The 25,698-nt window shown below is 40.1% G+C and overlaps 1 long non-coding RNA gene across 2 annotated transcripts; it reads left to right on the top strand.

Annotated features, from left to right (window-relative positions):
* Positions 1–3,693: 3,693 nt before the first annotated feature.
* On the top strand, positions 3,694–6,381 carry LOC140037280 (uncharacterized). Of its 2 annotated transcripts, XR_011841203.1 has the most exons (3): positions 3,694–3,838; positions 5,450–5,524; positions 6,308–6,381. It is a non-coding gene; the product is annotated as an uncharacterized lncRNA (long non-coding RNA). The 2 variants fall into 2 exon arrangements; XR_011841204.1 differs by lacking the exon at positions 5,450–5,524.
* The last annotated feature ends 19,317 nt before the right edge of the window (positions 6,382–25,698 follow it).

Below are 25,698 nucleotides of genomic sequence, written 5' to 3'. Positions count from 1 at the left end.
ATCCAAGGAAGTTGAGTCATCTTCATCTTGAGATTCTTTTAGAGCATTGCTCCTTCTTGCCTTTGCATCTTCTTCTTCTTATACATTAGTCTTAAATTTCAACTCATAAGAGATTAGAGAATTAATAAGAGATTCAATAGGCATAGAATTCAAATCTTTAGTCTCTTCAATAGCAATCACCTTATTCTCCCAATTCTTGGATAAATCATTCAAGATTTTTCTATTTTTCTCTCCTAAGCAGTATTCCTTTTCTAGAACTTCTAAATTTTTAATGAGATCATCGAATCTACAATACATTTTGTCAATAATTTTATGATGTTCCATCTTAAATGATTCATATTTGGTAATTAAGATAGATTTCTTTTGTTCTCTCACATTCTCACTCCCTTCATGAATTTCTCTCAGTTTGTCCTAAATCTCTTTAGCAGACCTACAACATTGACCCTAATGGATTCATTTGAATCTAAAACACTATACAATACATTCATAGCCTTTGCATTCAAGGTAAGGTGGGTTCTATCATCAACAGTCAATTCATTTCTGATTTTTTGTCTTGGTTTATGAGAAATTTCATCTATTATAGAGGCATCATATGGACCTTCATTAACAATAAATCACAATTCAATATCAATCGATTGCAAGAATATAATCATTCTTTTTTTTCAACTCACATAATTGGATCCATTAAATATTGGAGGTCTAGTGACAGATTGTCCTTCAAAAAATATGGCATTGTTAGTTATCATTTTACTCCAAAAATGCTTGAGTTTAATCTCTAGGAGACTAGTTCTGATACCAATTGTAAGGATCGAAAACAATCTAAGAGGTGGGTGAATTAGGTTATTTAAAAACTAATCAAGTTATGAAACACTTTTTTGATCAATATGAGATTTATCCTCTTTTCTACGTGACCACTCAATGAAACAATTAGTAAGAAAGCAAGATTGCTTGAGAATAGAATAGATAAGCAATTAAGATTCACAAGATAGTGAATAATAAGGGAAGAATAGCAAATCAATTTGACTTCCAAACTCCTCTTAAGTTTAAATATCACTTTATAGAACAAGTTTCTTCAAGTTGATGAAATACAACCAATCTTTGTGTACAAAGGAATGATCACTTCCTCCTTACCCCAAACTACACTCGGTCAAACTAGGAAGTTTTACTATCATTCAGGATAACCCTTACAAAGTTACACTATTAAAGTATTTTTCCCACACAAGAAAAGCTTACACGAATTTTATACAACTAAGAGTACAAATTTTTCTTGTAGAGTGTTCTCTTACTAAAACTGCTCTTGATCTTTTATATTCTCAATGTGCAAAAGTCCTCTCAAAGTGGTTGACCATGCACTATTTATATGAGACCAAAAAGTGCCCCATTAATACTTCCAACAGATAGAAGGTAGCTGAAGAATCAACTAGCTGTTAGGAGATCGGACGTCCGGTACTTCCAATTCTTGCGTTCGACAGTAGGCAGTGAGTTTGAAGAATTTTCTTCAATTCTTTCGAACGTCCGGTATCTCTGATGCTTGCGTCCGAAAGCAGATGGTGAATTTGAAAAATCTTCTTCAATTCTTTCGGACGTCCGGTACCTCCAATGTTTTGCGTCCGAAGTGCTACATTGTTTATCGGACGTTCAGTGCTCTGATGCTTTGCGTTCGAAAGCAGACAGTGAGTTAGAGGGAATATCTTAATTCTTTCGGACGTCCGGTGATGGAGTTCTTCATGCGTCCGAAGTGCTGCATTGTTTATCGGACGTTCGGTGTTGTCTTCACGAGCGTTCGACAGCTTTCGACTTTCTTTATTTCTTTCAAATGCTCTTGATCATTGAATCAGATTTGCTTCATAATTGAAAGTATTTCTTAAACAGATATTAGTATCATCCCATTATTTTGTAAACATAAAAAGGTAGGGACCAAGATTCACATATCCTGATTTCCCTTCTAGCCATAGTGAGTAGTGCATCTAGCGTGTCATAAGTGCGAATAGACTCAAGATGATGGGCCACCCTTACATTAGCTAATACATCCACCACTTTATTTGATTCACGATAGCAATACAAGAACCAAGAACCCTCTGCCACCAAATGCCATATGCGCTTCACCGTTCTCCGAATATTCCAGAGACACCGAAACTGTCGCTGTAGGATGCCAATCAAAACAGAGGAATCTGATTGCACAAAGAAACGATCAAATCCCCTCTCAATGCACAAATCAACACCTAGCAACACTATCCGAGCTTCTACACATAGACTAGTTGACTCGCCCAGAAAAGCTGAGTACGCAAAAAGGAGCCCACCACTAGAGTCTCTTAGTACACCACCGCCACCACACACTCCCAGATTCCCTTTAGAACAGTCATCTGTACTTAGTGTTAGCTCCCTGCCGATGCCCATGGATGCTATCCAGTGCAGAATTTGGAAACTATATATTGGCCATGACTGAGAGATTTGGTCCTAAAACTGATAAAACGTCTGCCCATCCGCTTGCTGTGCTAAATGAATCTTAAACGCTGTCTTCACATCCTGAAAATGGCCTAGCAGATGTCCTTGCTATGCATTCTGTTGCCTTCAAAAATAGCTTTATTCCTTGCCTTCCGAATATTCCAACAAATGAAACTCGACAGGATTTTAACTACAAACTGTCTCTTGTGCGATAATTGAGGTGACGCCATCCACCACGATACCAGCTGTGAGGACCCGAAATTTTTTATTTTTATTTTTTATCGAATATTAGTAGTTTGTTTAAATATTTATTTACTCATTTTTCTCCAAATTATTTATTTCGATCATTTAAAATCCATTTATATGGAACGACGCCTCTTTTATATTTTTAAAAGCGTTTTGTTGGAAAAATTCACTTTTCGAAAACTCGTTTAGTTCGGAACAATGAGTGCACGTTTTTCGAGACTATATTTGAATCGAGAGTGTATTAATATTGGAGAATTAAGAACGATCAATAATAGATTAAGAAAGGTTAATTAAGGAATTAATACTCAATTCACGTGAGGACTCGTAAAATTATTATTTTTAAACCCCTAATTTTGGCTCAATTAATTATCTATTTGAATTTTTGCCCCGAATATTATTTTCTATCCTTATTAGACATAAATATATGGTTTTATAGCTTCGTTATATTTTTAAAGTGTCTCGTTTCAAAAATTATTTTCTTAGAAGCTTGTTTAGTGAAAAAGTGAAAACGTGTCTGAAAACTTTAGCCAATTAGGAGTACAATAAGCTCAAAAATTTGAGACCTATACAATGGTCCTAAAATAGACAATTTTAGGTTTAAACACACAAGTGATAGCTAGTGGTACGATCGTTATAAGAATTTCTCAAAGGTTTCAATATTATTGCGCCTAAATTAGAAATACGTGTTTTCACGTGCGCGCTTAATTGAGGGACTTTGGATCATTATTTTGGGACAATTAAGAATGAATAATATTTATATAAATGTAAGTGTCCTAGAGGTTTAGTGCACTAGTGCAACAAACGTGAGAGAAATCGAACACAAAACGCGCGCGTAGGGCACTAGTTGTAATTGATTTGACATATTTAATATATTAGACGTCAAGCGTCTTATGTACGCAAAGGAACCAGCAATCACATTTCATTTCCTCAAGCTTCATGGCCGGATAGCAGCAGCAAAAGGAACAACCGAAACCTTCAACATTTCTTCTTCCAAAGCTCATGCAAATCACCACCAAATCTTCTAAAAATTTAGCACCACTTAGCCTAAGTCTTGGACAACACATTTAGCTGGAAAAGGGAGGAGCTTTCACGGTTCTTCAAGCTTCAAAGGGGCCGAAACTTCTGTCCTAACCAGCCATCAAAGTAGGTAGTAATCAATCACCTTAAACTTGTCTTTTGGAGTTTGATTTATGCATTTGAGCTAGAATCGTCACTTTAGTAGCTTGTATTGTTGGGAAAAAGTGGGCTCTATGAATTCCCACTCTTGGGTTGTTGCTGATTCTGTGCTTGCTGAAGTTTATGATGTCGGATTAGTGTTTAAGTTAGTGATTTGCTGAAGAAAAACTGCTGGAAACTCACGTTGAGTGCAAAGGCCAAGTTGGACCATTTTACCCCTGCTCTGTTCGGTCACTTTAATGCAGAAATTTGAGGATTTAATGGCTTGATTATGTTGTTTACATGTTGTAGAAGTTGTGTACAAAATTTCGTTGAAAAATACTGAGTTTTGGTGGGTCAAACGAATTTATTTCCAAAGCTAGTAATCTGGGAAAACGGTTGCCGTCGTAACCAGACCAGTGTTCGTGTTTCGTCCATAACTCCGTACTCCGATGTCGAAATCAAGTGCCGTTAGCGGCATTTGAAACTAGACATTCCCATGTTTCCAACGGTGTATAATGCACATTCTGGTTTTATGTGTGTGAGCCACACCATTCATCTGAAGTCAGCTGTCCTGTTTCTCCGTTCTGCCGAAATGATTAGATGATGCTGCAACTTTAGGCTTAATTTCGAGCTAGTTGCATGCTGAAACTTAAAACGATTTCTTCTGTGAAATCACAGCCCTGTGAATGTATTTTCTAACACTATCAACCATTCCCAATTCTGAATTAAATTGAGGGAGTTATGATCAAAATACGGCGACTGCCTCGTTTTTGAAACCTTAGATTTGGACAGATTGCCTTAAGGATTTTTCCAAACTTTGGTTGATTGATTAACCACCTTTCCGAAGGTATTTTTCAACAAAATTTGATAGAGAGCTACCCTTCATATAGGAGTATTATACTGCAAAATTTGGTATCAATCCAAGTCCGTTTCGACACTTAACTAAAGGTCCAAAGTCGGAACCAAATCTGGAAATTTGTTAACAGTCCTGAAATCTATCCAACTTTGAGCTACCATATCTTGGGGCTCGAAACTCCGATTCTCGATCCGCTTGTTCTACCCTAAACCTTACTTTCACCTCTAATTGAGCTACAAATTTCAAGGGCTGGTTTACAACGAGTGAATTCTGCTGAATTTTCAAAGTTAGCGAAAAACCAACCCCGGCTCAATCCTGGGTGATTTGGAACAGCAACTTTAAGCTCATTTTTGAACACCTTCCACTTAGATTCATGGAAAAGTGTCTTCTAAGAACTTTTAGTACTTTGGAAGAGGTTTCCAACGGTACCAAGTTTTCCAATTTTTGACATGTGGAATCTGAGATACGATTTTTCAAAATATCGTATCAAAACTGAAATTTTCTGAATTTCAAGGAAATGGAGTTTTTCAAGTATTCCTTATTCCTTCGATAATACTTGAACGTTTATGCTTGATTTCCAAGATAACAAAACTCGATTGCTCTTGTACATTAAGAAACTCCACTTGAACCTCGATTTACTAGTAATTGAGGTTCATTTTCATGAAATTTCCCCAGATTGTACTAGTGCACAATCTTCCTTGATAATTGGGATGTGTGAATGATAATTCACTATTAAATGCTCAGGCGCTCAAGAGGACCTTCCAGAGGATCTCACGGGAGACGCCTAAACCATCATTTGAACTCGCTACTTGAATCACTGTGAGTGTCAAGTGCATGAACTTGTTGTTAAGTGGTTATCTGTTTCTTATCCGTTATGTAAATTTGAAATTTTGAGACGAGGGTGTACTTTATCGCACTCGTTCTCTTCCAAATGAAATTATATTCGAATTTTGCTATGTGAATTCGTATCCAACTTGTACATGGTAATGTGGATGTGATTTGTACTTGTGATTCGTATATGTGATCCGTATTTGTGATTCCTATTTGGAATCGTCGATTTGAGCGTTGCTCATCGACGTATATTCGTATTCGTATTCATATTCGGGGGACGCCCAAAACTCGTTGGCTAACTTTGCGAATCGAGCCAGCATGGGCTTGGTCGATAAGCTTAGCAAACCATGAGATATTCGTAGAGCATGATTTATTGGAGAGATCTTGCTCGGCATTACTCGTGCAGTATTGCCATGATATACTCGAGTATTATCAAAAACTTTGATGAGCGGGCCCGGTAAGGGGGTGTAACGGTGACGGGATTCGAAGAAAAGTGGTGTATCTACGGATTTGATACTTATGTGGTTGACGGAGTGTCAACGTGAGATGTGATCAAGACTTCGACTCGACTACGTGGAATTTAGCTCCTGAGAGCTATAGTATCCTTGAATTATTTCTGTTTATTTTTCCTATTCGAAATGTGAATTATTCGAATTTGATAGTCTTACCTACAATGTAATTGTTGTTGCTACTTGGATTATGTGTTTGCATGTGTGTTTTCTTGGCCTCACTGAGTATTGGCTCATCCTATTAGTTTGTTTTCCTTAACAGGTTGGATTGGAAGATTTTGGTAAAGCCGACTAGATTATACTTTTGATTGGAATCGGGGCTGTAAATGTGTAGTCGACTTTTAATGGTTGCATTTTGGAACTTGATGTATCTTTTGTGGACATGATGTAAGATTTAAATATTTAGTTAAGGAATCGACTTTTCTTTATTTTGACTCGTAGTATTTGGTATGTATCGTTAAGTTCGATTTGATTTGTCTTGAGTCCTGGCGAGAGCTGGGCAGGCGTCCCGCGGATACCCTTGGGTTCGCCCTTGGGAGAAGTGGGGGGCGTCACACCAGCCATGTCAATATGTGTTCACCTGGCAACATTAACCCGCACACGTAGTTAAAATGAATCCATACCTCCATGGCAGTTTTTGCTCTCGTGAAAACATGATCCAAAGACTCCTCCCTCGCAGCTTTGTAACAACAGCATTTGGATGGAAACTGAAACCCCATCCCCCTCAGAACATCATCGAGAGGCAGCCTATACATCAGCAATCGTAACATGAAAAAAGAAATTTTCAAATGGATCCGACCATGTCATATATGGGCGAACACCACTAAGCTAGGACGAGCCTGGCACACCTCCTGATATGTAGATGCCAAGGAAAAGACTACGGACTTCGAAGGCATCCAAACCACCTCATCCACCCTCTTGTCTGTCGGCACTGGCATTCACATTACCAGGGTGAGCACCTCTGGGGCAGCTCCTGGGCCAGCCGCTATCCATCCCATCTCCCATCGAGTATGAAATCCGCAAAAGTTAGACTCGGAATCCCAGTCATCTTAAGAAATAGAGCTCCATTCCCCAGCCAGTTATCGTACCAAAAACTACACTGCCCATTATTTACCAGCCACAACATCGACAGCTCAGCCTGTCAGCTAACATTTAACATACATTTCCAGGTTGGTGAATCATACGACCTGATTTTCGCCTGGCATAGATGGATACCACTACAATACTTTGCCTACATAAAAGTCGATCGGAGCGAGCTCCCACACTAAAATTCCTCCAAAACTTGTACGGAAATGCCGTGTACACATCCCTTACTCTTCGCAAACCAATGCCTCTCTCCTCTTCCGGATAACACAACTGAGACCACCGAATCCAGTGATACTTAGATATTGCTTCTGTAGTCCCCCACAAGAACATGACACAAACCTTTTCTAGTATATGAAATACAGATGTTGGTACCGTCACAGCTGACAGCAGGTGAATCGGGATGGAAGATAGCACATGCTTTATTAACACCAGTCTACCCCCAGAAGATAGAAATCTCGATTTCCATGACAAAATTCTCCTAGTCATTATATGATAGACCTCCCCAAAAAAAGAAGATCTACACCGTCCAGTATACAATAGAAACCATAAGTAACGAACTGGGAATGTCTGTCGCACAAATCCCGCGATGCACTCAATCACTCTACAACGACTTAGAGAGGTTGACCTATGCACCAAAGAGTCACACTTTTGGATGTTCATTAATTGCCTCAATGCTCGTTGGTACAGCTGCAGCACAGACATAATGTTTCTAAGAGACCTCGCTGAACCATTAGCAAAGATAAGCACATCGTCTGCAAAAGCTAAGTGGGTTATAGGAGAGCAACCCCTAGGGACATGGAATCCTATGTAGCTAGATTAGGAGATAAGGCTATCCAACCCCCTTGACATCACCTCCACCTCAAATACAAATAAAGCCGGGGAAAGAGGATCACCCTGCCGGAAACCTCCTTTCGACTTAAAAAACCCATACGACGCTCCATTAATAAAGACCGAGAATCAAACATTAGATACTAGCCTCCACACCATATCAATAAAATGCTCCCCAAATCCAAATTTACGCAACACCCTTCTCAGAAAAAGCCACGATACTCGGTCATAGGTTTTGGACATATCCAATTTTAAGGCTACATTGTCCCTCTAGCCTTCTTCCCCATCCCCCATCATAATTTTCTGAGTAAGCAAATAATTCTCCGTGATGTTTCTTGTGATGCCCCGAAAAAAAAAATGAGTTTGAGAACCCGTACTTTTCTCATTTTCGAGGGTTTTATTTATTGAATGGTTTGTTTTCTGCGTTTTCTTTAGTAGGGAAATTTTCTAGATATTTTTAATGAGCAGATATAGTTTTTGGATGATTTTTCCAGTATCAAATAGGTTTTGAGAAATTAAGAGTGTATAACGGATGTGGGCCCCACTAGTGCGAAAGTTCGGAAAAATTTGGCCAATAAGGTTAAGTTCCGGATACTGTGTAAATTTTATCGGGTGTTAAGAGATAAGTAGAGGAGTGTGAGGTGATTGATGTGAGAGGTGACCAAAGGATTGAATTGCATTTAGTGAGATGCCATGTGTCATTAGATGGTTGGTGGTGTTTTATGATTTTTATTCTTTTGTTTTGACCTTTTGACCAAGTGGTTAAATATCTTAAAATTACCTCAAAATTCACCATTTTGCACTCCATGTTGGCCGACTCTTGAGAGCTCAAGAAGGAAGAGAATTGCTTCAAATTTCAAGCTTCCATAAAGCTCAATCTTCCAAACCACTTGCCTAACTTAGTTTCTACTCCATAAAAGCTTTCCATTAGGTGCTAGTGAGTTGCTTAGTGAAGTTTTTTGGAGGAGCTAAGGTGGTCTACCACTTCCTCTCTCTTGTTTACTTGGTAAGTAGTGATTGACTATCCTCTTACACCTAATGATGTTGAATTTATGCCTAATGGTGGCTATTGTGTTAGAAATTGTGGTTTATTTCTTGGTTTGAAGTGATTTGGTTAAGTTTTTATTTTTTTGAGGAATTTTCTGGTTTCATATGATCTTGATGTTGTGGTTGTTTATGATGGTTGGTAATAAGGGGTTATGACTCTAGTGGATGTAAATGATAGGAAATTGCAACCAATTTCTGTTTTGGACCAAAAATTGAAAAGTGAGGGTTTTGTGATGAACATTCTGTCCGAAATTTTTGGTCCTAGATAGAGGCCTAATTGGCCTTTGCTTAAAACATGAAAGTTGTAGGTATTGATGTGTTTGAGATGCCTGTAAAATTTCAGGGCATTTGGAGTAGTGTAGAGTGAGTTATGCCATTTTTACTGTTGCTGTTCTGGGTGATCAGAATGTGCGAATTGCGATTGTAATCGTCTGTTTTGACTGGAATTGCTTTGGATTTGGATGTTGGTTTCTTCTGATGAAATGTAGCTTGATGTCTTAGCTACCTCATTCCTTTGGAATCAATGCATTTGGACCTGTGTAGACTGAGTTGGACGAATTACAGCATTGTGTGATTTGGGAACCTGCAATTACGGTTCTGGGTTGGTTTTCTGCATTTTTGACCTAGCTGTGCTAGGATTTGGACTGAGTGGCCTTCTACATTGTTGTATCCCTGGTTCTTAGCTTCGAAATGGTGGGTCTTACACCCTAATTCGATAATCGTAGTGCAATTTGTGCCATTACCGCAAAAGGACGTCAAAACTGTTTTCTGGTTTTGAGCAATTGTGGTTAATTGCTATGTGATTGGGTTTGATTGTAGGTTGGAAAATAAAGGAATTAAGGGGAAATGCTGTTCGATTTTTAATAGCGTTGGTTACCTTAAGTTTCATGTGAAAGGCTTGGACTTGAATGATGGAATTGGCTATATTGGACGAGGATTGTGAGCCGTGGAGGTGAGTGACCTTAAACTACTTGCAACGTTACTTTAAAATGTTTCTTGCATCGTTTATTTGATTGCATATCCTGTGTGCCGGCATATAAGTTCTTGACATGTTTTGGCTCAAATGAGTACTTGGAATTCGTGTGCTAGACTCCGACGTTTCCTCCACCGTTTAATGTTCCTGTAGAGCACCAATGGGCTCAATGTTCAATGTTCAATGTTAAATGATTGTTTGGAGCGTTGGACGTCTAAGTACCATGATTTCACTGGCTCACGAGAGCAAAGAGCAATGAAAGTGCATTGATTACTGAATCATGACATTATTGAAATGAATGATTGTGAAACTGATTTGATAACTGATTTTCTTGGTTACTCGCTGAGCTTATAGCTCACCCCAAAATGTTTTATTCCCCTCCACAGGGCTCAAGGCGAAGGAAGGGCTTGTAGTGTTTAATCCTGGATTATCTCATGTATGGATTGAATTTGGTTTTCCTTTTGTGTAATCATTCATATTGGGATTGTATTGAACGTTTAGAATTGATTGGATGTGTAATAGTCTAGCTTTGGACTTCCTCCTGTATAATCATTGTGACCAAGGATCAGAGTGGCGCAGTGGAAGCGTGGACGCTTCGCTTTTGATATGTAAATGTTGGAATATTTGATTTATATTGGAGATTTTATCTTGTATTTGTTTGAGGATTGTAGTGAACGACCGAGTCCCGGCGAGAGCTGGGCAGGCGGCCCGCCGAACCCTCTGGTTTGCCTTAGGGGGAGGTGGGGCCGTCACATTTCTACCTTTAACAAACCCTGTCTGCTGGGGCGACACAGTTCACGGCAAGATAGAGGCTAACCTATTGGCCAAGATTCTGGACAACACTTTATTAAAAATATTACACAGGCTAATTGGCCGAAACTTAGAAAAATCTTGGGGATTAGGCACATTCGGAATCAAGACTATGAATGTAGAAGTAATAAATCTAGGCAACTCTGCTCCACAGAAAAAGCTGACAACAGCATTATAAATATCTTGTGCTAGAATATCCCAAGCAAAGGTAAAAAATTTACCTGTAAATCTGCCTGGGCCAGCTGCACTCTCATCGTCCATATCAAAGATGGCTAATTTTACTTCCTCCAACGGCAGGCAGTCCTCTAATAGTCCATTGTCCTCTTCTGTGACAATACTCAGGATTAAGTGGAACAACTCCGTAGAAGCAACCTCAGCAGTCGAGAATAACTCCTTAAAATACCGAACTGCCTCTGCCGCTATCTCCACCTCCTCCTCCACCCAAGCTCCACTCATGGTCATAATTTTGTGTATCGCTCCTTGCATTCTGCGCTGCTGAACGGTGGCGTGAAAAAATTTGAAATTGTAGTCACCATATTGTAACCATTTAACACGGGCCTTCTGCCACCAGAAGCTCTCCTCATGTAAGAGCGCTTGACGTAACTCTGCTTGCGCTTTGCTTAGTGCCAGTTGAGCTGCATCCGAGTTCTCCCTCTCCACCCACTCCTCCACTACCAAAACCTCTACCTCCACCCTTCTTGCAGCGTCCAACATATTCCCGAAAGCCAATTTATTCCACTCCTGAATTGGCCGTCGTGTATGCAACAATTTGGAACACAATATTCGTGACGGAGAGCCAATGACCTCCAACTACCAGACACCTCGAATCACGTCCAACAGAGCATTTTTCAATGTCCAAATATTTGAAAATCGTAAAGGTCTCGGCTTGCTATCCACCCGAGTCTTAAAAGAGATCTTTAGCGGCACATGATCTGTCAGGATCAAGCGCTTACCATTACACCAAAAGCTATAGCTGTTAGCGAAGGCGCAACTTTATTTCCTTAACCACAATGGCAGCGCAAAGCACCGTACCACGCTCGGCCAGCATGAGGGGCTGCACCCCTGGGTGCCACGGGCTGGGCGGTTAGTCCCTTCGAGCCGGGATCTGAGGGATGTTGCTGATTAGGCCAACAATCCCTCCCCCAGCAACAGCCAGGGAGACTCGAACCCGCGACCTCGCTCTGATACCACTTGTCAGGATCAAGCGCTTACCATTACACCAAAAGCTATAGCTGTTAGCGAAGGCGCAACTTTATTTCCTTAACCACAATGGCAGCGCAAAGCACCGTACCACGCTCGGCCAGCATGAGGGGCTGCACCCCTGGGTGCCACGGGCTGGGCGGTTAGTCCCTTCGAGCCGGGATCTGAGGGATGTTGCTGATTAGGCCAACATGATCAGATGGATGCTGTGAGAACCTTGAATTTTGCAGTTATATACCAATGCATGTTTCAATTTCACTTTTATTTAGCATTCGTATTCTTTAATTCTTTTCTAGTATTACTTTCACTCGCTTTTATATACTAGTGCATATTTTATTCGTAGTCCTTATTCTAATCTACCACACTATTTCATTTGTTTTAAACAAGTAAATAAAAAAAAAATAATAATTTTCGTGTGCAAAATAATATAACGGTGCTAATTATTAAATCACTTAGCTTCGCTACACTAAGTTAATAATTCTTGAGTTATGTTAAGTTTACTTCTTAAAAATAATTCCTTAATTTTGTTTTATAGCTAATCCTAATTTCGAATAAGGTTAAGTGTAGTTAGAAATCCTAATATTTTTATGCAACCGATAAATTCTAGAATAAAAACAATACAGGTACTCTAACCATATTTAGGACATAAAAATTTCGATAATCAAAACCTTGCAAGATTAGCGGATCATTAGGCGTTCAAATCACATTTGGGGGCAATTTTTGGAGCTAAGTTAGAACCAAGGACTTAAGTGGATAATAGGAGGAGAAGTGAAAAGACTAAAATACCCCTCACAACTTCACAATTACCCCACGGCCACAACCATTCCAGGCAGCCAAACAACTCCCCGGACACCATGATCACAAGCCGCTCCATTCGGCCAACCGCAGCTTCACCACCCTTACACTCAATCACTTCCGACACTCAACCATCCTCAAACCGCAGCACCACTTCACAATCCCAGTCCATAACCTCTGCACACTCCCTACCTCAGATAACACTCCACCCTCACATTGTTATCATCGACCGAGAGTGAGGAAGGAAGCTGAGAGTGCGGTTCCATTTCTGGTTCTGTCCGCAAACATTGAAGCTAGAGTGAAGGCAGAGAGAAACCGTGAGCAAGATCCACCCATTCTGCACCTCCATTTCACTCCACTTCACGACTATGACACCACCAGCTCCACCGACAACCACAACCTCAATCACTGCCGCGTACGTGAGAGCTGAGAGGAAGAAAAATTTTCCAGATTTTCATGTGAAAGATTAGCTTGCTGTGAGGTAAATTCTGGATCATTTTAGGACTAATCAGAGGTAGTTTGAGCTATCTTGAAGCATGCATGTATTGTGGTTCAATCGGATGATGAATTCAAGCTATTAGAAAAATTTCTGTTTCGGTTATATGCCCCTGCCGAGTAGCTGAGTTAGGAATGTAGCTCTAATGTGTTTTCTGTAATTGATTTGAGCATGCATTGGTGATTAACTAATCGAATCTTGGATGATTATTATGATTAGGGTCATGCATGAATTTAATTAGCCTGGATTACTCTAGAAATAAAAATGAAACAGAACTTTTTGCATGCAAACTCACCCGAGTGTAGTCTCACCAAGTTCTGGATAGTGTTTTGCTGCTGCCGAGCTGAATTTTCTGGTCTGGATGTTAGCTAATTAACTCAGCAATCTTGCATGTGAGAATTTAAGGGCAAAATAAAAGACTTCAATTGAAGATAATATCGGATGATGAACTAAGGAGATTAGAAAATTCTGTTTTGATTGTGAATGATTCTGCCGAGAGGATGGATTGGAAATGCAACTGAAATTCTGTTTTTCTTGTGATAACCTGAGCACTCAAGTGTAATTAGCCGAGTGGAACTTAATGTGTATGATGTCTAGGACCCTGCATGTTAATTCTATGAAGTTGATTGATGAATTAAGGAACCTAAGAAATTCTGGTTTGATGAAAATCTTCTGCCGAGACTAATTAAGAAATGATTTGCTTAAATTACTTAATTATGTCAAGCTGTGGTTATAGTCCTAACTATCCAAGTGAAGATAAAATGTTTAAGAGCCTGCATGTTGAGTTACACGATTGGACAATGAAACTAGGAACTTGGAAAAATTCTGGTTTTGTGAATTGGAATTCTTATGAGCTGAAAATTTCCGAGACCTTGAATCTGAATTGTAATTTGCAATCTGTCATATGATGATGATTAGAGTGAATAAATGCGATTAACTAGTTAACAACATGTTAATTGAAGTTCGCATGAGGTCTAGTAGCTCGGCTAACCAAGAGAATAAAATGAAAACAGAAAAACTGATTCATGAATGATCATCCGAGACTAGTTGTTATAATTTCTGGATTTGTGTAGATGAGTATAATTGTAGCTTGAACCTGGATTTGATTTGGAAACCTTTACTAGCTAGCTACGTGTTTACATGTACTAATAGAGTACCAAAAATTCTGTTTTAACCAAAGAAAATCCTGTTTTAAGAACCATTGCTATTGCTAGAAGTTCCTTGTGAACTACCGTGAACATGAATCTGGAAATTTTGAAGATTTTTAACAGGGGTTTAACTTCAACTCCTGAATGGAAATTGTGCATTGTTTAGCTAAGTAATTGCATGAGGAAGTGAGAGTTTACTAGCCTGCTTCGCCTGAGTAAATAAAGTGAAAACAGAAAATTCCTTCATGCATGATTCATCCGTGGCTTGCTAGACAGATTCTTGAAATTTTTTTTTGGGATGTTTAATCTTGTTGCTCGAATTTGATTATGAACCAGAATCTTCAGCTTGACTTTAGAATTCTTCCTTGGGGTGTTAGAAACCCGAAATGCATGACAAAATGCACACGTAGTCTGTGAAAACTGTTTGGCAATGAATCATTTGACATCTTGGGAATTCGATTTGGAAATAATGAAGTGTAGCTATGGATATAAGCTGGAAATTTCCCAGCCTTAGTCATGTTTGATAAAGAAGTACGTATGGATTTCTTTATATATTTTGGAGCTGTGGAAAAATTGTATTACTACTGAATTCGCTTTATAATACCTTGAGATGGTCATGCATTTGAATTTTGGGGTGATAATGTGATATTATGGATGGAATCTCTTGGCTTTGGATCAAATACTTGAGTAGGAGGCTTCTGCAAATGTGGTCTTTGGTTTTAAATAACTGTTAGTAGATTTAAACATTTGAAATGTTAGCTTGGTTGTCACAAGAATTACTGGTTGGGTGCTAAGGGCTAATGATTGACGAAGCCCTTAGCCATTGAAATAATTTTATAAAGTATTATTGGATGATGGAAGTTAATTGCTGGAATGTCTTGGGACTCCACTTTTATTTTATTTGCTTATGTTGGGTTTGCTGAAACCAAGTGCTAATGATTGATGAAGCCTTGGTTGATCATTTTATTTTATTCAGAATTTCAATTGTCTAAAGCTAGGGCTAATGATTGACGAAGCCTTAGTAATTTGCTATGTGATTTTTGCCATATTTTGATCCATATTATGATCTCGAAATGGAATCGGAGCGGGGGCAAATTGTATAGACCTTGCGAACTCGAGTAGCTGCGTTCAAAATTAACCAAAAATATTTTCCAGCTAGTATGATATTATAAAACTCTATATCTAGCGTTTTGCCTAAGACTTTCCAATTCAATAATTTCCTTCAGCTCAAACCAGCCCCGATAGCTTCAGTAAATAAGTTCTATAACTTTTGGAAACTCCAAGTCTTATTTCAATTCTTTTCCTTCCTATAAGCCTTGCACTTGTATAGTTAACTATAGGAAAAGTTTTAAAATACTAGTTTTACTAATCCCAGTGAAAAGCTTGGGAGACTTGCTCGGCAAGAAACCCTATTCTAGGAAAAATAGTTTTTAAGGATAATTTTTGCAAAAGCCGTAACTTTAGGGAAATGTTCAAAGTAACTTTCTAACTATGATTTTGAGAAGTTTGTCGACTTGTTTCTAGTACGTAATACTAGTTACCCCCTTCTAAGGAAAAATAAGGAACATTTCTACTACTTTTGTCAAGCTTCAATCTAAATAGATTTTTGAAATCTCTTGAGAAAGTAAACTAGTATTATATTAAATAAATTCTTATACGAATAAGTTTAAAAACTGAATAGAAACTTATGGTTTCAAAATTTGGTTTTTAGGATATCGCGAGGACGCGGAATTTGATTCCCAACCTGATATCTGAACTCCACTCTTGGTGAGTGTCCCTGCCTGTTCTTTTCCTACTTGAATTAAGTGCTTTCTTGACTCGATATGTGATATATTGCAAAATGAGTTTTGATCCATCGAAGTGAGCAGTGTGTACTTTATCGCACTAGCCGTTCGAGTGGTGACTTGCGTGAATCATTTTTCTCGTAAATCCTTGAATATAAAAGTAGTTACGTCGTTGGGTGAATCCCTCGGCACTTGAATCTAACTACAAAAACGTCGTTGGGTGAATCCCTCGACCAATTATCTACGAGTATATCTCGAGTATACTGCGTCCTTAGTCGACGTTTGGGCCCGGGACAGGGGTATGAATGGTGACGGGTTAGGATTAAAATGAGTGGATCTACATGGATTATAGGTAGTGAAAGTTGACGGAGGGTCAACTACGATAAACGGTGCTCAAGCGAGGAAAATGGCTCCTGAGAGCCCCTGTATCCTACCTTGTGCTGTTACACGCTTTCCTAATTGTTTAACTTGTTTAAATTATTACTCGCTGTTTGAATTACGTGAATGCATGTTTTGGGGCACTACTGAGCTTTAGCTCACCCCATGTTTATTTGTTTTCCTTACAGGATGTGCAGTTTGAAAGTATTTGAGCAGCTTATATTTCTTATGGTTGTACTTGAACAATTTGATTGTAATTTTCGGTTTGTAACGGATTCTAAGCTAAGCATCGTACTTTTCATTTTGGATTGCCACTTGAAGCTGGAAAAGTGTAATCTCTAATTCTAATACTCAATTTGTATGTTTGTATTGGTATAGTATGTCCCTATCTATTGCGAGCGTCGCTAGAAGTATTTAAGAACCGTCGATTGGCTAAGTTATATGCTGTTATCTCTGAAGTTAATGTGGTGATAGAAATTGATTTGTTTCGGAAGAATCATTATTGTAATAGCTTAGGTTAACCGTCGGAAGGTTTTGGGCTAGAATGCTTGCGTGAGTCCTGGCGAGAGCTGGGCAGACGGCCCGCCAACCCTTTGGTTCGCCTTAGGGGAAAGTGGGGTCGCCACAGGTGGTATCAGAGCCTAGGTTAGAAAAGTTATTTGAGAGATATATTATACGAGCTAGAAACCCCGATCTTTTTAGAAGTAAGAATTGAGACCATTAGATATTTTAAGTGATGCTGATCTAACTAGCTATTTGAGTTCTAACCTCTAAGTTTTAATTCTTTTGCAGGTATGGAGAATGGTAACGGACACGTTAATGGTAATGGAGCGTCAAATGGACACATAGAGCCTCTTAGGTCCATCTCTTATAGACCACGAGGTGGAGGAGCCCATATAGGTTATACCCCAGCTGATAGGCATCCTCGGTGTCAGTGTAGGGCCACTTATGCCTACCCCAATGAGCTAGTACTATCCCTGGATGATGAGCGTCGCCAGCTGAGGGACGCTAACTTCACTTTGTCTCAGGATGTAGAAGAGCTGAGTATCATGGTGGACACTCAGTTCGACCGCATAGCAGAGTTAGAGCAGAGGGTAGCAGCGGAACATGCTAGGCTGGAGGCCGCTCGCGTGGAGATAGCGCGTCAGAGAGCGAGGGTGACTCGATTGGCTGAGAGGATACGTGATAGGAGCGTCGGCATCAGGGCAGATGCCGCGATGATGATAGATGAGGCCACGAGTATCCTTCAGAGTGTCGAGCAGGAGGACCCGGAGGAGGATCCAGAGGAGGACCCGGAAGAGGATCCGGAGGAGGACATAGCTCCCGATAGCCCTGCTGAGGGTTAGGCTTGGATCGATTCGACCATATTGGATATGTAGGGTTAGAATAGGGGGACATTAGCTAGGTCATCAAGTTTTGTCTAGGTGGATGACTTATTTCCGAGGCACCATATCCCTAATTTTTGTATAAGGGATTATTTGTATGTATTTTTGCTAGTTATGTGCCTTACTTTTGGAAACGTCCCAACTTATTATTCGTATGACTTTCACTTAGAAATATATGTTAAGTGTTTTACTTACTTTTTCTTCCATTTCCATATTGATTCTACTTACTAGGGAAACATTAATAAGCCTAAATAAATAACACTTCGCCTAACCGTTTGATCCTCCCATAATAGGCATAACTTAGACTATGGATCGCCAAGTGATAGGAAGGGGCCGCGGGAGACCCACTAGATAACACCCGGAAGCGGGTAGAGATAGAGAGCCCGAGGTCAACCCAGACCAAGGGCAAGGGGGCGGGGCCAGAGACGGAGTAGCCACCGCTATTAACCGTATCACTGACGTCCTAGAGCGCTTGACTGAACACCAAGCTGCTGGACCAGGGCGCCATTAGGGAGGTCCAGTTGATTCCGATGATCGGGCACTGGAAAGGTTCCTGAAGTTTGGACCCCCCAAATTCTACGGAGGACCCGAGCCGGAAGTGGCCGAAGGCTGGTGGGAGAGGATCACTGAGATCTTCGCCGCCCTAAACTATACAGAGGAGCGAAAGGTGACTTTTGCCACCTTCCAGTTTGAGGGAGCCGCTCGCTCCTGGTGGAACCTAATGAGGGTTCATTGGGAGACTAATCATACACCACGAACTTGGATGAACTTCACTAGGGAGTTCAATGCCAAATTCCTTCCACCTCTCATTCAAGAGAAGAGAGAGGACGATTTCATTCGATGCAAGCAAGGGGCGATGAGTGTCGCCGAATATGAAATCCAGTTCACAAAGCTATCCCGCTTTGCACCTGAGTTGATAGCCACCGAGCAGAGGCGTGTTCGGAGGTTTGTGCAGGGTTTGAATGTGGAACTACAGGAAAGTTTAGCCGCCGTGAGGATAGATACTTTCGCAGATGCTGTCGAAAGAGCTCAGAGAGTTGAAGTAGCTAGAGCTCAAGTGAAATCTTTTCAGGCTAAGAAAAGATTTACCCCCAGCAGTAGTAGAGAGCCGACATATGGAAATACTCCACCGGCTAAAGTGGGCCGAGGAACTGGCGGAGTGACTAGTCCCGGAGCACCGCGAGGTGCACTAGCAAGGGGAACCGGGGCCAGGAATGCAGGGGGGAGAAACAATGGAAATAGAGGGGGACCGATTGGAAGAGGACAACCTAGGAATACCTCGCAGGGAGGCCGAGCCATAATTCCCCAAATGACTTGTGTATACTGTAAGAAACCTGGTCATACCATGGATAGCTGCTGGAAGAGGCAAGGAAAGTGCTTGAAATGTGGAAGTAGCGAGCACCAGATTTCCGGATGTCCATCAATGCAAGGTGGGACTACCCCAAATGCTAGACCAAACACTTCTGGAGGGAGCCGGCCGACAGTTCCTGCCAGAGTGTATGCTATAGGTGACCAACCTGTACCTGATGCCTCGGAAGTGGTGGAAGGTACACTCCCGATCTTTCACCGATTAGCTAAAGTGTTAATTGACCCTGGTGCAACCCATTCATTCGTTAATCCATCCTTTATGTCTGGAATAGATGTGCAACCTGTTAGATTACCCTTCGATCTTGAAGTTAGAACACCCATGGGTAATAAGAATGTAATCACTAGTCTGGCTTATAAGAATTGTGAATTCTGGATTGGAGAGCGTAAAATGCTAGTGGATTTGATCAGTCTGGACATAAAAGGTTACGATGTTATAATAGGAATGGATTTTCTAGGCCATCATCATGCTAAACTTGACTGCCGAGTGAAAGTGGTGGAATTTTGTATACCTGGTGAAGCAACCCTGAGGTTAGATGTCAAGGGTAGATTAGCATCATCTGCTATGATCTCAGGAATTCGAGCAAGGAAAATGTTGTCTAAAGGAGCGCAAGGTTTCTTAGCTTTCTTGATAAACGCTCCCAGTGATCAAGTGAAGCTGGAGGATGTACCAGTGGTACGGGAATTTCCGGATGTTTTTCCCGAAGAACTTAAGACTCTACCGCCGGAAAGAGAAGTGGAATTTAAGATTGACTTGATGCCTGGAACGGCTCCAATTTCTAAGACCCCGTATCGAATGGCTCCTGCCGAGCTAAAAGAATTGAAAATTCAATTACAGGATCTGTTGGAGAAAGGTTTTGTAAAGGAGAGTGACTCACCTTGGGGAGCACCCGTCCTATTTGTGAAGAAAAAAGATGGAAGCTTGAGGTTGTGTATCGATTACCGAGGGTTAAATGAGGCTACAATTAAGAATAAATACCCTCTACCGTTGATTGATAGCTTGTTCGATCAACTGCAAGGGTCAGTAGTCTTCTCTAAGCTGGATTTAAGGCAATGGTACTATCAGTTGAAGATCAGGAAGGAAGATATACCTAAGACTGCTTTTAGTACGAGATATGGACATTTTGAGTTTGCAGTCATGCCTTTTGGATTAACCAATGCACCAGCTGCTTTCATGGACCTGATGCAGAGAATTTTTAAGAAATATCTGGACCAGTTTGTAGTGGTTTTCATAGATGATATCTTGATTTACTCTAAGACTCGAGAGGAGCATGCTAAGCACTTAGAGGAGGTTTTACAGATACTAAGAGAACATAAGCTGTATGCCAAATTCAGCAAGTGTGAGTTTTGGTTGACTGAAATATCTTTTCTAGGGCACAGAGTTTCTGAAGATGGAATTGCCGTGGATCCGGCAAAAGTTGAGGCCGTTACGAATTGGAAACAACCAAAAACTCCAACTGAAGTTAGAAGTTTCTTGGGCTTAGCAGGTTATTATAGGCGATTTATCCAGGATTTCTCGAAAATTGCAGGACCTATGACTGAGTTAACCAAGAAAGGAGCCAAGTTTGTCTGGACTCCGAAGTGTGAGTCAAGTTTTCAGGAACTAAAGAAGCGGTTAACATCCGCTCCCGTTTTAGTTTTACCTGATGGAGGTGAAGGTTATACTGTATATTCTGATGCTTCCAGAGACAGTTTGGGATGTGTTTTAATGCAAATGGGTAAGGTAGTTGCCTATGCTTCTAGGAGATTGAAACCCCACGAACAAAACTACCCAACTCATGACCTAGAACTAGCCGCAGTAATTTTCACCTTGAAGAAATGGAGACACTACTTGTACGGCGTGACTTTTGAGGTTTTTACGGATCATAAGAGCCTCAAGTACTTGTTCTCCCAAAAGGAACTGAATTTGAGACAAAGGCGATGGGTGGAACTTCTGGAAGATTATGACTGCTCGATTAATTACCATCCAGGAAAAGCCAATGTGGTGGCTGACGCTCTAAGTAGGAAGGCCCAAGTAGCAGGGTTAATGGTAAAAGAGTGGGATATGTTAGAAGAAATAAGTGGCTGGAACCCTCGCTTGGAGAAATTGAAGGTTTTATTTGGGAACTTATCATTGAAGTCACCGTTACTAGAGCGTATTAAGGAAGCCCAGAAAACGGACCCTATGATTCGGAAGAATTTGGAGAAAGTGCAAAAAGGGGAAACCCTAGACTTCAAATTAGGGCCTGAGGGGGTATTGAGGTTTCGAGATCGAATTGTGATTCCGGCAAATGAGGAGTTAAGGAAAGAAATTTTAGAAGAATCACATCGATCGAAGTATACTATACACCCAGGGGTGACTAAGATGTATCACGATGTAAAGGGATTATACTGGTGGGAAGGTTTGAAAAAGGACGTGGCAGCATTTGTACAAAGATGCTTGATCTGCCAACAAGTGAAAGCTGAACATCAGAAGCCCTCTGGTTTACTGCAACCGTTAGAAATCCCTGAATGGAAATGGGAACACATAACAATTGATTTTGTAACGGGCTTACCTAAAAGTCAAAAAGGTTTTGATGCAATTTGGGTAATAGTCGATCGACTCACTAAGTCTGCACACTTTTTACCTGTAAGCATGAGTTTTACATTGGAAAAATTGGTCAAGTTGTACACAGAAGAGATCCTAAGGTTACATGGTATTCCAGTGAGTATCGTGTCTGATCGAGACCCAAGATTTGTCTCGCGTTTTTGGCAGAAATTTCAGGACTCTTTGGGGACCAAGTTGAAGTTTAGTACTGCGTACCATCCCCAAACCGACGGGCAATCGGAAAGGACAATTCAAACTCTAGAGGATTTACTGAGGTCGTGTATACTGGATTTTGGAGGTAAGTGGAGCCAATATATGACCTTGGTGGAATTCGCATATAATAATAGCTATCAAGCTTCGATCCAAATGGCACCTTATGAAGCTTTGTATGGAAGAAGGTGCCGATCTCCGATTCATTGGGATGAAGTTGGAGAAAAGAAAGTTGTAGACCCTACAGCTATACCTTGGATCGAAGAAGCCCAGGAGAAAGTAAAACTAATTAGAGAAAGGCTTCAAGTTGCTCAGAGTAGACAAAAGAGCTACGCCGACACAAGGAGGAAAGATTTGGAATTTGAAGTAGGAGACAAGGTTTTTCTCAGAATTAAACCCTTGAAGGGCGGAGTAGTGTCCAAGAAAGGTAAGAAGCTGAAGCCAAGATATACCGGACCTTTCGAAATTTTGAAGAGAGTTGGGTTGGTAGCATATCAATTGAAGCTGCCTGCAAGCATGGCTAAGATTCACGATGTATTTCACGTTTCCATGCTTAGGAAATATTACTCCGATCCAAGTCACGTGCTGCCACTGGAAGGAATTGAAATGGATGAGACGTTAACATATGAAGAAGGACCGGTCAGGATTTTGGAAAGAGAAATGAAGGAGCTGAGAAATAAGAAAATTCCTCTGGTGAAGATTTTATGGAAAAATCATGGACTCGAGGAAGCAGCTTGGGAGTTAGAAGAAGAAATGCAGAAAAAGTATCCCGATTTATTTATCCAGAATATGTGAATTTTGAGGACAAAATTCATTGTAAGGAGGGGAGGATGTGAGAACCTTGAATTTTGCAGTTATATACCAATGCATGTTTCAATTTCACTTTTATTTAGCATTCGTATTCTTTAAATCTTTTCTAGTATTACTTTCACTCGCTTTTATATACTAGTGCATATTTTATTCGTAGTCCTTATTCTAATCTACCACACTATTTCATTTGTTTTAAACAAGTAAATAAAAAATAATAATAATTTTCGTGTGCAAAATAATATAACGGTGCTAATTATTAAATCACATAGCTTCGCTACACTAAGTTAATAATTCTTGAGTTATGTTAAGTTTACTTCTTAAAAATAATTCCTTAATTTTGTTTTATAGCTAATCCTAATTTCGAATAAGGTTAAGTGTAGTTAGAAATCCTAATATTTTTATGCAACTGATAAATTCTAGAATAAAAACAATACAGGTACTCTAACCATATTTAGGACACAAAAATTTCGATAATCAAAACCTTGCAAGATTAGCGGATCATTAGGCGTTCAAATCACATTTGAGGGCAATTTTTGGAGCTAAGTTAGAACCAAGGACTTAAGTGGATAATAGGAGGAGAAGTGAAAAGACTAAAATACCCCTCACAACTTCACAATTACCCCACGGCCACAACCATTCCAGGCAGCCAAACAACTCCCCGGACACCATGATCACAAGCCGCTCCATTCGGCCAACCGCAGCTTCACCACCCCTACACTCAATCACTTCCGACACTCAACCATCCTCAAACCGCAGCACCACTTCACAATCCCAGTCCATAACCTCTGCACACTCCCTACCTCAGATAACACTCCACCCTCACATTGTTATCATCGACCGAGAGTGAGGAAGGAAGCTGAGAGTGCGGTTCCATTTCTGGTTCTGTCCGCAAACATTGAAGCTAGAGTGAAGGCAGAGAGAAACCGTGAGCAAGATCCACCCATTCTGCATCTCCATTTCACTCCACTTCACGACTGTGACACCACCAGCTCCACCGACAACCACAACCTCAATCACTGCCGCGTACGTGAGAGCTGAGAGGAAGAAAAATTTTCCAGATTTTCGTGTGAAAGATTAGCTTGCTGTGAGGTAAATTCTGGATCATTTTAGGACTAATCAGAGGTAGTTTGAGCTATCTTGAAGCATGCATGTATTGTGGTTCAATCGGATGGTGAATTCAAGCTATTAGAAAAATTTCTGTTTCGGTTATATGCCCCTGCCGAGTAGCTGAGTTAGGAATGTAGCTCTAATGTGTTTTCTGTAATTGATTTGAGCATGCATTGGTGATTAACTAATCGAATCTTGGATGATTATTATGATTAGGGTCATGCATGAATTTAATTAGCCTGGATTACTCTGGAAATAAAAATGAAACAGAACTTTTTGCATGCAAACTCACCCGAGTGTAGTCTCACCAAGTTCTGGATAGTGTTTTGCTGCTGCCGAGCTGAATTTTCTGGTCTGGATGTTAGCTAATTAACTCAGCAATCTTGCATGTGAGAATTTAAGGGCAAAATAAAAGACTTCAATTGAAGATAATATCGGATGATGAACTAAGGAGATTAGAAAATTCTGTTTTGATTGTGAATGATTCTGCCGAGAGGATGGATTGGAAATGCAACTGAAATTCTGTTTTTCTTGTGATAACCTGAGCACTCAAGTGTAATTAGCCGAGTGGAACTTAATGTGTATGATGTCTAGGACCCTGCATGTTAATTCTATGAAGTTGATTGATGAATTAAGGAACCTAAGAAATTCTGGTTTGATGAAAATCTTCTGCCGAGACTAATTAAGAAATGATTTGCTTAAATTACTTAATTATGTCAAGCTGTGGTTATAGTCCTAACTATCCAAGTGAAGATAAAATGTTTAAGAGCCTGCATGTTGAGTTACACGATTGGACAATGAAACTAGGAACTGGGAAAAATTCTGGTTTTGTGAATTGGAATTCTTATGAGCTGAAAATTTCCGAGACCTTGAATCTGAATTGTAATTTGCAATCTGTCATATGATGATGATTAGAGTGAATAAATGCGATTAACTAGTTAACAACATGTTAATTGAAGTTCGCATGAGGTCTAGTAGCTCGGCTAACCAAGAGAATAAAATGAAAACAGAAAAACTGATTCATGAATGATCATCCGAGACTAGTTGTTATAATTTCTGGATTTGTGTAGATGAGTATAATTGTAGCTTGAACCTGGATTTGATTTGGAAACCTTTACTAGCTAGCTACGTGTTTACATGTACTAATAGAGTACCAAAAATTCTGTTTTAACTCATAGAGTATAATTTCTATTAGTCAAAGCTGAAATAGAGCATTGAGTAGTCAAGGGTATTTCAGTCATTTCTCAACCTACACAATCCAAATGAGGTGATTCTTGATGCATTGGAAATCTAACTCAAAGGGCTACAAGTTTTATGTTTTGATCAAGAGTTAAATCAGCTTCTATCATCAAGCAAAATTCAGTTGAATTTGAGGCAAAATCGGAGCAGAGATGGAAATTGAACAGAAATTGCACAAAAAGGTCACTGTAGCAATCAGGCCGGAACTTGGCTGGATTTCTGGCCGGATTGTGGTCAGAAAAGACTGCTCTCTTCGTGGACAAGTTGTTTTCACCTCCAACAAGTCACATGTAATGCTAGACATGCGACAACCACTTTACAGCTGTAAAAGGAAGGTGTAAAACTCATTCCTTGACCACCTTTTGCCTATGTATAGCCAAAAACTTGCAAGATTCAAGGAGAGACATACGAGAGGAAGCTTGGAGT

This window comes from Coffea arabica, chromosome 2e, assembly GCF_036785885.1.
Source record: "Coffea arabica cultivar ET-39 chromosome 2e, Coffea Arabica ET-39 HiFi, whole genome shotgun sequence".
NCBI lineage: Eukaryota > Viridiplantae > Streptophyta > Magnoliopsida > Gentianales > Rubiaceae > Coffea > Coffea arabica.
The sequence above is the reverse complement of the archived record's forward strand: the minus strand, read 5'-3'. Positions and strand labels throughout refer to the sequence as shown.